General features: G+C 38.6%; 1 protein-coding gene across 1 annotated transcript in view; it reads left to right on the top strand.

The window, feature by feature from the left end:
• The window catches only part of PIAS1 (protein inhibitor of activated STAT 1), a 142,142-nt gene that overhangs the window by 22,821 nt on the left and 103,435 nt on the right, over positions 1 to 15,886 (top strand). The window lies entirely within an intron of this gene.

The raw sequence follows: 15,886 nt of genomic DNA, 5'->3' as shown, positions 1-15,886 counted from the left end.
ATGTAATAAAGAAGTTGAATCAGAGTTATGAGAAAAGTCTAGCTTTTTGGTAGAAGCATAAACCACTAAAATCTGTTAAACTATATATTTTTGTCCATTATTTTGTTTGATACATTAAAAGAGTTATATGTAGAGTAAAAAGAATTTATTTCTTTACTGGGCTATGTATATTTTTGGCTAACTCTTGAAAACAAGCACTTACTTGTCCCCATTCTTTTTGCTTATTTCATGTTGGGCCTTTCATATCACAGTTACTTAAAGCAGAGTTCATACTCATTCTGGAAGAAAAATAGGAGGGCTGATTTATGTGCCAGATACTGTGATAGATGCTCTATAGTTACTTGGGAATGAAGCAGATTGAGTTTTTGCCCTTGTGAAACTTATATTCTGGTATTCCGATAAGTATATATATAAAGAATAGTTTGGTTCTTGGCCCTGGCCAGTGTTATGATTTTCAGCTGCTGGTCTGAAGGCCAGTGATTGAAAACTACTGGGTTAGTGTCATGGGCAGACAGCAAAGTTTTGGGTTTCATCCTGGGTCAGGGCACATACTGAAAGTGACTCGTTAATTCAAAACTAAGTGAAACAGAAATGAATGTGTGCTCTCTTTCTCCCCCCCTTCCCCCTTCCCTCTCCCCCCCTTTTCTCTCCCCTCCCTCCCTCTTTCCCCCTCTTCTTTTCCCTCCCTCTCACCCTCCCTCATTTTCTCCTCCCTCCTTTCCTTCCTTCCCTTCCTTCCCTTCTTTCCCTCCCTTCCTTTTCTCTCTAAGGTCAATGAATTCAAAAAGTAGATGGCATCTGTATCTGAATTTTTAAAAAGATCCCATGGTTTTGGTTTTTTTTTTTAGATTTTTTTATTCATTTTAGAGGAGAGAGAGAGAAAGAAAGAAAGAAAGAAAGGGGGGAGGAGCAAGAATCATCAACTCCCATATGTGCCTTGACCAGGCAAGCCCAGGGTTTTGAACTGGCGACTTCAGTGTTCCAGGTCGATGCTTTTATCTGCTGCACCACCACAGGTCAGGCCCCATGTTTTGTTTTTGTTTTGTTTTTGTTTTGTATTTTTCTGAAGCTAGAAACGGGGAGAGACAGTCAGACAGACTCCCGCATGCGCCCGACCGGGATCCACTCGGCATGCCCATCAGGGCAACGCTCTGCCCACCAGGGGGCGATGCTCTGCCCCTCTGGGGCGTCGCTCTGCCACGACCAGAGCCACTCTAGCGCCTGGGGCAGAGGCCAAGGAGCCATCCCTAGCGCCCGGGCCATCTTTGCTCCAATGGAGCCTTGGCTGCGGGAGGGGAAGAGAGAGACAGAGAGGAAGGGGGGGGGGTGGAGAAGCAAATGGGCGCTTCTCCTATGTGCCCTGGCCGGGAATCGAACCCGGGTCCCCCGCACGCCAGGCCGACGCTCTACCGCTGAGCCAACCGACCGGGGCCCCATGTTTTTATAATTAGCAAAAAACCACTGTTTAAAAATTTTTTGAATGTCAAAAACACTCAAATTTATGTTGAGTGTTTTATGTATGCTTTAAAAAATTATTTATTTTTTTTGAGAGAGGAAGAGAGACAGAAACATTGATTTCTTTCACTTATGCTGTCATTGGTTGATTTTTTTTTTTTTTTAACAGAGACAGAGAGTCAGAGAGAGGGATAGATTGGGACAGACAGACAGGAATGGAGAGAGATGAGAAGCATCAATCATCAGTTTTTCGTTGCAACACCTTAGCTGTTCATTGATTGCTTTCTCGTATATGCCTTGACCAGGAAGGGGGCGGGGGGCGGGCTACAGCCGACCGAGTAACCCCTGGCTCAAGCCAGCAACCTCGAGTCCAAGCTGGTGAGCTTTACTCAAAGCCGATGAGCCCGCGCTCAAGCTGGCGACCATGGGATCTCGAACCTGGGTCCTCTGCATCCCAGTCCAGTCCGACGCTCTACCCACTGCGCCACCGCCTAGTCAGGCTGGTTGATTCTTGTATGTGCCCTGACTGAGGATCAAACTGCAACCTCTGCATGTCAGGACAGTGCTCTAACCAACAGATCTACCTGGCCAGAGCCTGTGTATACTTTTTTTTAAATAAGATTTTGTTTATTGATATTTTAGGAGGGAAGCGAGAAGTATAGTTGCTTCACTTCAGCTGTTCATTGCTTGCTTGTTGCTTGTCATATATGCCTTGACTGGACAAGCGCAGGGTTTCAAACCTGCAACTTCAACATTCCAGGTCCATGCTTTATTCATTGCACCACCACAGTCTCTAGGTCCTGTGTACGCTTTCTAAAAATAGTTTTTGAGGAAAGAGGTGTGGGAAGAACAAGAAAAATATCTGAAATAATAATTGTAGAAATTTTGATTGCCGGTTTATTGGAAAATCTAGTGGGATGCCTGTGCCCATGAGATGAATGATTATGGATGTATAGTAACATCTGCCTGCATGTATTTATTCCTCTGTCTGCCTATGTTATAAAGTTGGAACCATTTGAATGTGGCAGGCATAGAGGGGGAAGGGAGTTTTGTAAAGGAATGTTCAGTGATCTATCATGAAGTCTTACTAAGCTGAACCTGAAGAGGGGGGCTGTTGGATAGAATGATAGCATTAATGAATTGGAGATATTCATAAAGTTGAATTGTTTCAGTAGAGGTACTTAAATAAGTGAAGATAGGAGATTGTATGTAGTTGGAGAATGGAGTGTATGAATTAGTGATTTTGGCAGTAGTGGGAAGGTCCAAGGTGTGGCCATGGGAGTGAGTGGCTGAGGATGAAGAGTAATGATGAGGAGTTAAGAAATATAACCCAATGTATTGGGGTAGAGCCTGATAATTGAGGCAGGTGCTAAAACCTTCAGTGAATGACAGGGATGTTGTTTAAGAGCTGCACTTTCTAAACTGTAGCCACTAGTCTGCTTATATATAGCTGTTGAGTTTTTGAAATGTGGTTGGTTGGAATTGAAATGTGCTGTGAGTCTAAAATACAACACTGGTGCTCTGTCTGGGAAGTTCAGTTGGAGTGCCCTCCCAGTATGCCAGAGTTGTGGGTTGATCCCAGGTGGGGACACAAACAAGAATCAACCAATGCAGGAGGAGTAGATGGATGGAGCAACAGTGGATCTCTCTCCCACTCCCTCTCTCCCTCACTCCATCTCTCCCTCCCTCCCCCCCTCCCCTCTTGCCTTCCTCCCTAAAAATAAATGAATTAAGTTTAAATATATACTGGATTTCAAAAGCATACTATGAAAAAAAGAATGGCCCTGACTAGTTGGCTCAGCGGTAGAGTGTCACCCGGCTTGTGGAAAGTCCCAGGTTCAATTCTGGGTCAGGGCACACAGGAAAAGCAACCATCTGTTTCTCTACCCCACCCCCCCAGGAAAAGCAACCATCTGTTTCTCTACCCCCCACCCCCCCACCCCCCCGCAGCCATGGCTCAAGCTGTTTGAGTGAGTTGGCCCTGGGTGCTGAGGATGGCTCCATGGCCTCTGCCTTAGGTGTTAAAAAATGGCTCGGTTGTAAGCAATGGAGCAACTGCCCCAGATGGGCAGAGCATTGCCCCCTAGTGAGCTTGCCAGGTGGATATTGGTTGGGGTACATGCAGGAGTCTGTCTCTGCTTCTCACGTTTAAAAGAAAAAAAAAAAAAATATATATATATATATACACATACATACATACATACATATTATAATTGTTTATGTTGATTATATGTTAAAATGAGAATATCTTGGATATATTGGGTTGAGTAAAATTTATTAATTTTACTTTTTGCTTTGTTTTGAAAAAGAGGGAGAGATGAGAAGCATCAATTCTTAGTTGCCTCACTTTAGTTCATTCATTGCTTCTCATACATGCCTTGATGTGTGGGAGGGTGCATGCTCAAGTGGAGCCACTGTCCTCTTGTTCAAGCCAGTGACCTTGGGCTTTAAGTTAGCAGCCTTTTGGCTTAAGCCAGCAAACCCAGGCTCAAGTTGGATGAGCCCATGCTCAAGGTTACATCCTTGGAATTTTGAAACTGGTACTCAACCATCTCAGGTCATTGCTTGATCCACTGTACCACCACCAGTTAGACATGTACATTTCTTTTTATTTTTTATAATGTGGCTAGAAGAAAATTTAAAATTACATGTGTAGTTCGTATTTGCAACTTCCTTTATATTTCTTTGGGGCATTGATTTTATAGAAATATTGCCAATAGGGAGTATGAGGATTATGAGGAAAGATATATGTAGGGGTCTGTTGAACTCAGTATAAGAATCCTTTGGGAGAGGTAGTAGACATTTCTCAGACTTTCACTGAGTTCTCTGGTGCTTTCTTTTCTGTTCTTTGTGCTTGGAGTTTCCTTCTATGCAGCCCCTTCACACCTAACTTTGTTCCTTGTGCTCCATAGCTGACCTCAAGGACCATGTCTTCTTGTAGGGGAGAGAAATGACTAGAACAACTGTAATAGGAAGCATTTTAAAAGAGTAATTGTGTAAATGGTTAACAAAGTATTCATTAGAAGAAAAAATACTTCTGGCTAAGTTTATTTCAAACTGGGCCTTAGAAGATTTTTGATAGTTCATGATTACAAGGACGTTATTTCAAGCATGAGCAAAGATAATGAGAGAAAGTATTGCGGTATATTTATAGATCCATGTGTGGAGATATGTAAGAGAGTAATGCAAATTCTGGGAAGTTGGGGACAAATTGTTATCAGAAATTTAAATAATGAAATTATGAGTCTGAAACTGTACTAAGTTCTATAAAGGAAAAGGACAAATTCTATGAGCACATATAACAAGGAGACCTGACCTAATTTGAGGGCTTAAGAAGGTTTCCTTATTTCCGAACCGTGTGAACTACAAACTTCCTACACATCTAGACCTTGTCAAATCTTTCTTAATGTTATGCCCTCCTTTCCTTCCCAAGTACCACCCTCATTATTTCACACTCTCATTGTTTCTTATTGCTATTAACCAACAACCTCTAAATTGCTCTCATATCTTAATTTCTCTTTTCAATTCATTGACTCTTCAGTCAGGTTGACTTTTTCATTGTCATTCTCTTCCCTACTCTTACATTTCCTGCAATTTGAAAAGTTTTTGTATTTGTGGGAATAATATTTCTAGTATATTAGCCCTTAATGGTTCATAAAAGAGATGCCATACTATCATTACTCATTCATTGATTATGAATAAGACATAGTATAGACAAAGCTTATAGTTTGATAGAGAACAAGTAAACAAGTAAAAATCTTCTCACATATAGCATAAGTTTGTATTGGATTAAACTGGGGAGTATTATAAAAGAGTAAATTTACTAATGTTGGGGGGTAGGCTAAGGAAGGCATCCCAAAGATGATGACATTTGAGACCTGAAGTAGTTGGAGTTAGCTAGAAAAAGGTAGGGATGGGAAAGACGAGTAGAGTTATTTGCTGAAAGAACAGTATATTTATAAAAATCCCAGAGGATGGTTAAAGGGGTTAGTGGCAATGGCTGAGACTGGATCATGAAGTATATCTTAGGTCATGCTAAGAAGTTTGACCTATACTTAGCGCAATTGAGTAATCTTGAAAGGTTAAGCAGTGACGTGATCAGACATATATTTTAGAAAGATCACTAGTAACTATGGAGAAAGAGAAAGCAGTTCCCTTACAGAGATTTAGGAAAGAGTTCATGATAGTCTGAATTAAAGTGGTAGTAGGGATTTAGACATTTTAAGGTGGTAGGATTGACATGATTTGGTCAATAATTGTGAACGAAGGAGGAAGTGGTGTAGAAATTTCTGGCTTGGACAGCTGGTTAGGTGGATGGAAGGTTTAAGAGAAGTTTGATGTGTTAGGTTTGGATGTATTGAGTACTTCTGGGACATAGAAGTGTTTAGCAGACATGCAATTGTAAATCATGAGACAAAGACTAGGCTGGAAATAAAGATTTGAGAATTAACTTGGAAATGGCATTTTGAAGTCCTGGGATGAATGAAGTCACCCAGGAAGACTGCGCTGAGTGAAAATAGTCAAGAATTCCAAGGAACTCTCACAATTAAGGCCTGGAATAATTTTTTATAATGCGTTTTTAAACTAAACGTCTTTTATGGACTGCTTTAATCTTTTTAAGAGTTGTTCTTTCCTTACAGTTAGATACAACATAACTCTTCTTAAAATTATGCAATAACAGGTATCTTTTACTGTCTAAATCTCTTTGTGAATTCAGTTAGCAGGAATTCAGTAGTCCAGAGTATTTTGAAACTATATGTAGGATTGCTAGTAGAAAATTCTTTCAGAAGTTTGGGAAAATAGATAATGATTAATCATCATCTATATACCATTTTAACTGCATACAGTAACATTTGGTAAAGATAAGCTCACATGTTTTATAATACGTGTTTAGTTTTAGAATATTAATTTTAGGGTGACTATATAATCTATCATCTAAACTGGGACACTTTTTTTTTTTTTTTTGTATTTTTCTGAAGTGAGAAGTGGGGAGGCAGAGAGACAGACTCTTGCATGTGCCCGACCAGGAGCCACCCGATATGCCCACTACGGGGCAATGCTCTGCCCATCTGGGTTGTTGTTCTGTTGCAACCGGAGCCATTCTGGCGCCTAAGGCAGAGGCCATGGAGGCATCCTCAGTGCCGGGGCCAACTTTGCTCCAGTGGAGCCTTGGCTGTGGGAGGGGAAGAGAGAGGGAGAGAGAAAGGAGAGGAAGAGGGGTGGAGAAGCAGATGGGCACTTCTCCTGTATGCCCTGGCCAGGAATTGAACCTGGGACTTCCACACTCCAGGCCGAGGCTCTTACCACTGAGCCAGCTGGCCAGGGCCCAAACTGGGACACTTTTAAGAGTGGTAGCACTTTTAATAGTTTTCCTAGAACAGTAGGCATACAATGAAACTCCTGGAAAACTTGAAAATCTTGTAATTTTTTACAGAATTTTTTTGTGAAGTGCTCTTTGATGATTAATAGATTAAACAGTGATAATAAAGGTTTTGTGGCCAAGTATGTTAGATGTAAAGTTAACATTTTTTTTCTGCTGGACTTTGGACTGTTATATGTTAATATGATTTGAGAGAAGGGAGGGCATAGTGGGAAATGATAGAATCTTGAGTTTCATAATTCATTTTGCCACAGAACCCTATTTCTCTGATTTTCTATTAACATTATGAACCTAGTTGAAAAATGTTAATTTAGAGTGTCCTATCTTTTAAATTGGAGCTCTTTCGTGTGAGGCTCAGTCAGATTGCTTCTTAGTTGTAAGTTTTATTTTGGGATTTTGAATAGTGATGTCTAGACAGCTAACTATATTAAAATAAGCAAAATTTGAAGTTTAAAAAAATATAACTTCATCCTGGCTGGTTGGCTTAGCGGTAAAGTGTCAGCCCGGTGTGTGGAAGTCCTGTCAGTTTGATTCCCAGTCAGGGCACACAGGAGAAGTGACCATCTGCTTCTCCAACCCCTCTTTCCCTCCCATAGCCATGGCTCCGTGGAATCGCCTTAGGCACTGAAGTAGCTTAGTTGCTGAGCAATGGAGCAGCGGCCCCAGATGTGCATGAGAGAGCATCACCCTGTAGGGGACTTGCTGGGTGGATCCTGGTCGGGGTGCACGTGGGAGTGTGTCTCTCTGCCTCCCTGCCTCTGAGTAAAAGAAAATATGTATGTATGGATGGATATATATAACTTCAATTACATTTTTCTGAAAAATATTGCAGTTTTGTTATTAGGGGAACTTTGAGAATTGAATACTAGTTGATTGAAGAGATTTTTCAAAAGGCCTTTATGGTGGTGTTTTTTCCTATTTAACATTTTCCTATTTAACATTTTAGACGTAGAATTCAGTTATAGATATATTGTTTCTCCTCTGTCACAGAATCTGTCTCCATATGTATGGATACTCAAATGCCTTTGATTTAGGAAATAAAGAATTAAATTTCTACTTTTAAGAACATTGTCTGCTTCGAGTATTTGGAGAAATGTTCTGGAATTTGATTAGTTATGTGTTTAAGGAATGACATTAAGAGTAAGTTTCTATTTAATGTTTGTTTTGATTGATTATAAGCTCATATTTTATTTCACCTTTTTTTTGACAGAGAGAGAGAGAGAGAGAGAGGCACAGATAGGGACAGACAGACAGGGAAAAAAGAGATGTGAAGCATCGATTCTTCGTTGCAGCATCTTAGTTGTTTGTTGATTGCTTTTTCATTGATTGCTTCCACAAATGTGCCTTGACAGGGGGCAGGGGCAGGGGCGCAGGCCGGGGGTGGGGGGCAGAGCTAGTGACCCCTTGCTCAAGCCAGTGACCTTGGGCTTCAAGCCAGCAACCTTTGGGCTCATTTCAGTGACCATGGGGTCATGTCTATGATCCCACGCTCAAAGCCAGCAACCCTACACTCAAGCTGATGAGCCTGGGCTCAAGCCAGGCACCTCAAGGTTTCAAACCTGGGTCCTCTGTGTCCCAGTCTGTTGCTCTATCCACTGCTCCACCACCTGGTTAGGCTTATTTCACTTTTTTAATGGGAAGAAAAGCTAAAATACCCTGTTAGCACAACCATAGTGCATTTCTTAGTTTTGTTGGCTAATTTATAAATTGTCCTTTAGACACAACAATTAAACATGTCTTAGCTACTTTTGTGCTTTAAAAAAATTACTGTTTGTCAGTACCTTTGGCATTGTCCTCCCTCCCTTCCACCCTCTCTCCCTCCTTTACCTTCACCTTCACCTTCACCTTCACCTTCACCTTCACCTTCACCTTCACCTTCACCTTCACCTTCACCTTCACCTTCACCTTTTCTCTTTTCCCTTTCCCCTTTCCCTTTCCCCTTCACCTTCCCCTTCCCTTTCCCCTTCCCTCTCCCCTTCCCTCTCTCCCTGTAAAAAATTGATGCTGTTAGAGTTTTCGGCACCAAAGGTTTATGAGTAGCTCATTTTTCCTTCATAAAGTTTCAGGAAGAGTTTGTAGTGTGTTTGTTTTTATGGCTCTCATCTTGAAATTTATTTTTATGTCCATTAAATGGAGTTTTTCTAAAGAGAATATGAGCATTTCTTAAACTTGCTTTCATTACTCTAAAAACTTTGCATGCAAATATTAATCATAATCTGTTCTGGAGATTATGATCTGTGTTTTGTGGTAGGTTAGCAATTTTACTTTATGTAGAATGAAGCATTTTGTTGTGAAGTTGTTTCTCTTATTTATAACTAGTAGAATAATTGGGTGAACATGTTCCATTCTGTGTAGGAAAGGAAGGAATATTATCATTAATATGTTTCTGATGGAATTTAAAAGAATACCTAGGCAAGCTGTCATTGCAAGACTTGAACAACTTTTTCCTGAAACCTATTTTTAATAATTTTTTTTTTGTAGTTTGTGAAGAATTATTCTTAGGACTTTTTAGAACATTTATGTACATCTAATTCTAAACTTATTTTTCTTGAAATCTATAAATCAAGATTGAAATGTGATCATTTTAATTTTTTTGTGTGTGTATACCCTAGACAGTGTTTAAAGATTGGGGTATCCTGGGGAAAGTCATCTGAATACTAAGTAATTAACAGTCTTATTTGTAACCTTAAACTTTATTGTTAGGTGGAGGGAAATCTCTTATGATGTGCCACAGGGCTGTATAATCTTGACCCTGTTATATTCCAAGTTTTAAGAATGGCCTGTATGAATATTTAAGAGGCAAAACTCTTAAGATTTTTGTAGCTGGTAGAATACTGGGAAGCATATGTTAGATGACAGAATCTAGAGAAGTTAGTTTATCATCATCCCTTGGGTATTTGCTAGATGTCATGTACTATACTTAGCACAGGTGATTGAGAGATAAATGCTTGCCCTTGAAAAGCTCAAAGTCTGGTGGGAGGACATAGAGTAGAAAACCAACAGTTTACAACACTCTGTGATTAAGTGCTGCAATCAAGGGTGTAGGGTTCAGTTCTTCAGAAGGTTTTGAAAGTAAATGATAATTCAAGTAAATGATGAACTGAGAAAAATGTTTAACAGTACTGAAGTTCTACTTTTAATTAAAATTTTATTGGAGAATGAGGAGGTTTAACCTAGTAGAGTTCATGTGAAAAAAATAGAATAAAGATTTTAGTTAACTACAAGCTTTTTATGAGCAACAATATGATGTGGATGCTACCCCCACTCCTGCTGAAACATACCACATCCTTCCCTTTGCCCCCAGATGAGACAAATCAATCTAGCCTAAAATGTGAATGCCTTATTAGGTTACATAGGTAGAGATACTGTTTTCATAATAAGAGAGGTAGTAATACTGTTGTATTTATTGCTGTATTAGACCACTCTCTGTGGATTATTTCATTCACTGTGTCAGATGGACTGCACAATAATGTTCAGGAAAACAGTGATCAAGGTGGGAAAGAGGTCTAAAACCAGGCCAGTTGAAGAAAAAAAGCCATCTTAACACATTTTTAAAATAGACTTGTGGTACACAAATAGGAAAACCTTTTAGAATCATTGAGTGGAAATGAAAGGAATATTCATAGGTTTTTCAGTAATGTAGGTGCTGTAATATTAGTCTGTGAACTCTTAGAAGTGTTTCAGAAGAGGCTGGGATACCATCAATTGAGGTTACAGATGGAGAGTTGGACAAGAAAATTTCTAAGGTTCTGTTTTCTGTCATGATCCTATTATTTAAAAAAAATCATTTTTCAAATTATCTAATAGTGTCTGTCATTGTCAGTACTCTGCAACATTGCGTGCACTTTGGCATCTGAGTCTGAGCTGCACTACTTGTTAGCTCTGTAACCTTGAGTAGGTTACACCTGTTACTCTGAAATAGTTTTTTTGATACTTTCCCTCTTGGGCTTTACCTTAATCTTTATCAGGGACCCAATTTGAAGGCTTTGATTTAAAGACTTTGTTTAACTGTAAAATGCCTTTTCCCACTCACTTTTTGTTTTGTTAATATTTTGTCTCTTCCTCCTTTTTGGCTTAACTTTCACAAAGGGCACACTATTTATTTCATTGCTCCTTCTGTTGACACTAACTGCAAATGCAGAGTTCTGTTTGGTTTTGGTTTTGGGGTGCCTTGGGAAAGAATATTCATCTTTTTTTTTTTTTTAATTTCAGAGAGAAAGAAAGAGGAAGTGAGAATGAGAGAGAGAGAGAGAGAAGCAGTCATTTGTTGTTCCATTTAGTTATTCATTCATTGGTTGCTTCCCATATATGCCCTGACCAGGTATTGAACCTGCAAGTTTGATGTTGCGGGACAATGCTTTGACTAACTGAGCTAACTGGTCAGGGCCAAGAATACTCAATCTTTTATAATTTGATAGACAAAAATTTTTTTATAGAATCTTTAAAAAATTTATTTAATTATTCATGGATTATTATTATTTTTTTTTTTTTAGAGAGAGGGGAAGTGGGGGGTAGATAAACATCAGTTTGTTGCTCCACCCATTCATGCATTCATTGGTTAACTTGTATGTGCCCTAACCAGGGATCAAACTGCAACTTGGGCATGTTGGGAGGATGCTCTAGCAACTGAGCTATCTGGTCAGGGCTGACTTAAAATTTCTTAAAGCCCTGCTTATTATATTTTTAACTAGATTTTATTTGAAAAGTAAATGGGTTTTCTTATCTATATGTCAATTTTTTACATCCATACAATGGAAATAATAGTGATCTGTCTCGGGTTTTTGTGAGCTTTAAATAAGGTAATTATGTTTACTATAATTAGTATGTAATTGCCATATTGTAAGCATTTAACATATATTGGGTTATCATTATTTTTACTCTTATTAACCCAAGTAAATGACACTTAAAATTTTGATTGAAGCCTGACCAGGTGGTTGCACAGTGGATAGAGCTTCAGCCTAGGTTCAAAACTCCTAGGTCGCTGGCTTGCTAATCTGGCTTGAGTGTGGGGTCGCTGGCTTGAGCCCAGAGGTCACGGGCTTGAGTCTGAGGTCACTGGCTTGAGCAAGGGGTTGCTTGCTGTGCTGGAGCCCCCCAGTCAAGGCACATACGAGAAAGCAATCAATGAACAACTAAGGTGCCTTAATGAGGAATTGATGCTTCTCAGCTCTCTCCCTCCCTGTCTGTCTCTCTAGCAAAAATAATTTTTTTCATTATTTGAATTGTTTGTATTTCTTTAACTATGAAGAGTAGAAAACGGAGAAGAGTTCATTTAATAGAGTTACAGCATTAGAGAATTTTGAAATTTTAAAGGAATGGTGGAGAGCCTCTAGTTAATTTCTCATTTTCTGAAGTGAGAAAACAGATCCTGGATTGTGATTTAGTCAATTAGTGGCCGTCAGTACTAGATTACAGATTTTATATATACTAGTATATTATATATTGTACATAGCACATAGTAGGAGTTCAGTAACTTGAGAATTGAATTACTCTGATGATTATGTGTTTCTGTCTCTGAAGATTAGCATATCTTTATGTGTTCATTGTTCCTATATTTCCTTTTTCTGCATACTCATTTAGGACCTATGCCTTGATCCAAAAAACATTTATTGAACATCTGTTTGCAGAGCAGCTTTTTACTGAAATAAAAGTCATATTTTTCTCCCTCTGTGTGAGAAGTTTGGCAATGTGATAGAATTTTAAACTCTAAAATTTAGAAAGTTAAACTTTGTTTTTTATTAAAAAATACTTTTCCAAATTTTAAAATGCTCTGAGTTGGGCTTGTTACTTTTAGTTTTTAAATTATCGCCTAGAAGGAGTTTTTTGAAGGGATATATCTATATGTTTCATGAGATGTGATAGTTTATGAGGGGGGGTAGTGTTTAAATTATCAAAAAATTGAGGCCATGGTACACCATTTCAGCAGAATGTTAGATTTATACTTTGCTTGAAGGAGAATGGAATCTCCATATTGTCATATGTAAGAACTACAAGCCACCAGTATGATGGAATAGACTAACAGATGAGGAAGATGATCAGCTAGTGAGTGGGTTGAAACAACAGGTTATTTTTCAGTCATCTTATATTGAAGAAAAAATAAAAGAAGAGAAATTGGGTGGAACAAGATTATGGAGAAGTATGTAACCAACTTGATTTGCTACTTTAGTAGAAACTGTCTAACTAGGTTTTCTGGTTGAACTGGCCAATGTTGACAAATCACTCACTAATCTAACAGCTGCTTGTTAACTATTTTAAATAGAATTTGAACTGATCTAGAAGTCAGTTTCATTGACTGAAGAATCTGACTTTGAAAATGAGTTAAATACGTTTGTTGTACTGTAGTACAGGCTTTAGTGTATGAAATTGTAGAATTTTTGACAGTTTCTTTGCTTTTGTAGATAGAAAGTAAAAGTGAAATATTATGACATTGTTAGATACCTGTTTTGTCTATCTTTAGGATTCATTTTGGTTTATAATTGGCTATAAATTGAAACCAGATAAAGATTCAGAATATAAAGTCTGTTTTATAACTTATCCTTTAAATCACTGCAGTGGGATGTGTGAATTAGAGTAATTATGTTGTTTTACAGGAAGTACCTAATTCTTACTTAAAATTTCGATAAGACCTTTGCTAATGTAAGTTCATAGTTAATGAGACAATAAAACCAGTATTTTAATTGCAGAAGTACTCTGTCTACAATACTTGCTAATATTGCTTGAATATTGATTTGTAGTTACCATCTCAGAATGTGTTTCCTGCCTCTGTAGTTGGAATAGAGTTCTCATATGTGTATAAATATACATATGTGTGTAATTGTAAAATTTTACATATCTGAAAAGGAGATTAAATGAAATGACTTATTGAATTATAAACATCTCCTATTCACCTACTCTGCCCTGAGAACATTGGAAACTAGCCTTATACTGCCAAAAAAGGTGATCAGAGGATACCTTTCTGTCAAAAGTGATCAGACAAATGAAATAAAGGAATCCTCAAAATAGCTAGGTTCCTGCCTGATTTTTGTAGAATGAGGTACCATGATCTGCTCACTTACACAGATCTTCTAATCAGCTTTTTAGTGTCTTACTCTTAAATAGTATAAAATGTACAGCCAAGGATTCTCTCTCATTTGGGGAAAGACATCAAGCATGAAAGGTAGAGACCAAAGCAAATAGCAAAAAAGAAGGTTACAGAGAGTGCAGGGAGCAGAAAACAACAAAAACGTCAAACACCTAATTTATAGCCTCAGAGAGAAAAGAGAGTACATTCTATGGAAAATAAGAACAAGATGCAGGGAAAAGAGAAAAGAAAAATATGTGGCAAACTGAAAAGAGCTCATAGAAATGAAAAATTAATAGAAGATAAAGTTGAGATCTTCCAGAAAATAGAGGTAAAAGACAAGAGCTATAAAATGCAAGGGGAAAAAACAGAGTAAAGGAAAATTAGAAAATCAGTCTAGGAAGGCCATCTACATACAGGTGACTCCTGACTTAGGATGCTTCGACTTACAATTTTTTGACTTTACAACGTTGCTAAAGGCTTATACATTGATCTTTTCCCAGGCTAGCAGTATGCAATCATCCTAGGTAGTTGCAGTGAGCTGCAGCTCCCAGTCACGTCTGCCATCACCAGGATAAACGGTCGATACTCTTCAGTGTACTCTGTTGTCTGTGTTGGGTTTTTTAATATTGTATTCTGAGCATTTTTTTTTAAGTGAAAAAAGGGGAGATAGACTCCCAGATGCATCCCGTCAGGGATCCTTCTAGCCACAGTGACCCCTAAGGCCCATGCTCACAACCAAGCTATTTTTAGCACCTGAAGCAAGGCTCCATTGAGTATGCTCAGCACCCGGAGCCAATGATCTGGAATCAATGGAGCCATGGCTGCAGGAGGAGAAGAGAAAGAGAGAGAGAGAATAGGGAGGGGGAGGGGTAGAGAAGCAGACGGTCATTTCTCCTGTGTGCCCTGATTGGGAATCAAACCCAGGACTTCTACATGCCTGGTTGATGCTCTACCACTGAGCCAACTGGCCACTGATCATAGTTAAGGTGGTTTGGGCTAAGCTATGATGTTCAGTAGATTAGGTGTATTGAATGCATTTTTGACTTAAAATATTTTCAATTTGATGAGTTTATCAAGAGTTAAGTCAAGGAGCCTTATAATAGACACAGGAGAAAGAGTAGAAAAAGGTCTAAGGAAGATTATTCTAAACAGTCTTCTCAGAACTGAAGGACATGAATCTCTAAAGGACTCAGCAATTATCATTTCAAACTATTGAAATACAAAAACAAAATAACCATCAGAGCACGTAAAGAGAAGCTTCTGTAAGCTTCCTGAGGGAGATATACAGGTAGCCATGAAGGATTGGGGATCAGAGTCGTGCTAAGCTTCTTAACAGCAACACTGGAAGTTAGAGGACAATGCGGAAAGCCCTTCAAAATTTGGGCAGGACATGTTTTCCTGCCTAGAATTCTATACTGAGTCAGTTTCAGTTATCAAGTGTTGGTAAGTGGAGAAGATATTTTTAGACAATGTAAGGAATAAAGAAAATTTTACTTCCCATAACCCACTCTCAGGAAACTAGGCAGAAAACCCTACTAAAAGGAGAAAACCAATAAAGAAGTGAGATCAAAGTAAGAAGGGGATCCACTGTGGGAAAGAGACAAGGGAATTAACAGGGTAAGTTAAAGGGAACTTCAGTGACTATAGTTGTGTACCAGGCTTAGAAAGCAAGCTGTCCAAGTGGAAGCTAATGGAGGGGTACAGGAGGTATATAAGAAAAAAATTAAAACAGAGATTTACCTGATATATTTGAATATGTTGAGAAGAAAGTTATACTTTCAGCAAGAATTTGCAGATGAATTAGAAAACCAAATGCAGAAATAGTGCAGTTATTACCTATAAGGAAAACAGGTTCATACAAATAACATATGAAGAGTAATGATGATAAACTTTTGGCTTAGCTGCGAATATTATTTACAGCTATAGTAATGTAAACACTGACAATCTAACATCTCAAATATGTGTAGATTTCCTCTGTGTTGTCATCA

Source organism: Saccopteryx leptura, chromosome 6, assembly GCF_036850995.1.
Source record: "Saccopteryx leptura isolate mSacLep1 chromosome 6, mSacLep1_pri_phased_curated, whole genome shotgun sequence".
Classification (NCBI taxonomy): Eukaryota; Metazoa; Chordata; class Mammalia; order Chiroptera; family Emballonuridae; genus Saccopteryx; species Saccopteryx leptura.
The sequence above is the reverse complement of the archived record's forward strand: the minus strand, read 5'-3'. Positions and strand labels throughout refer to the sequence as shown.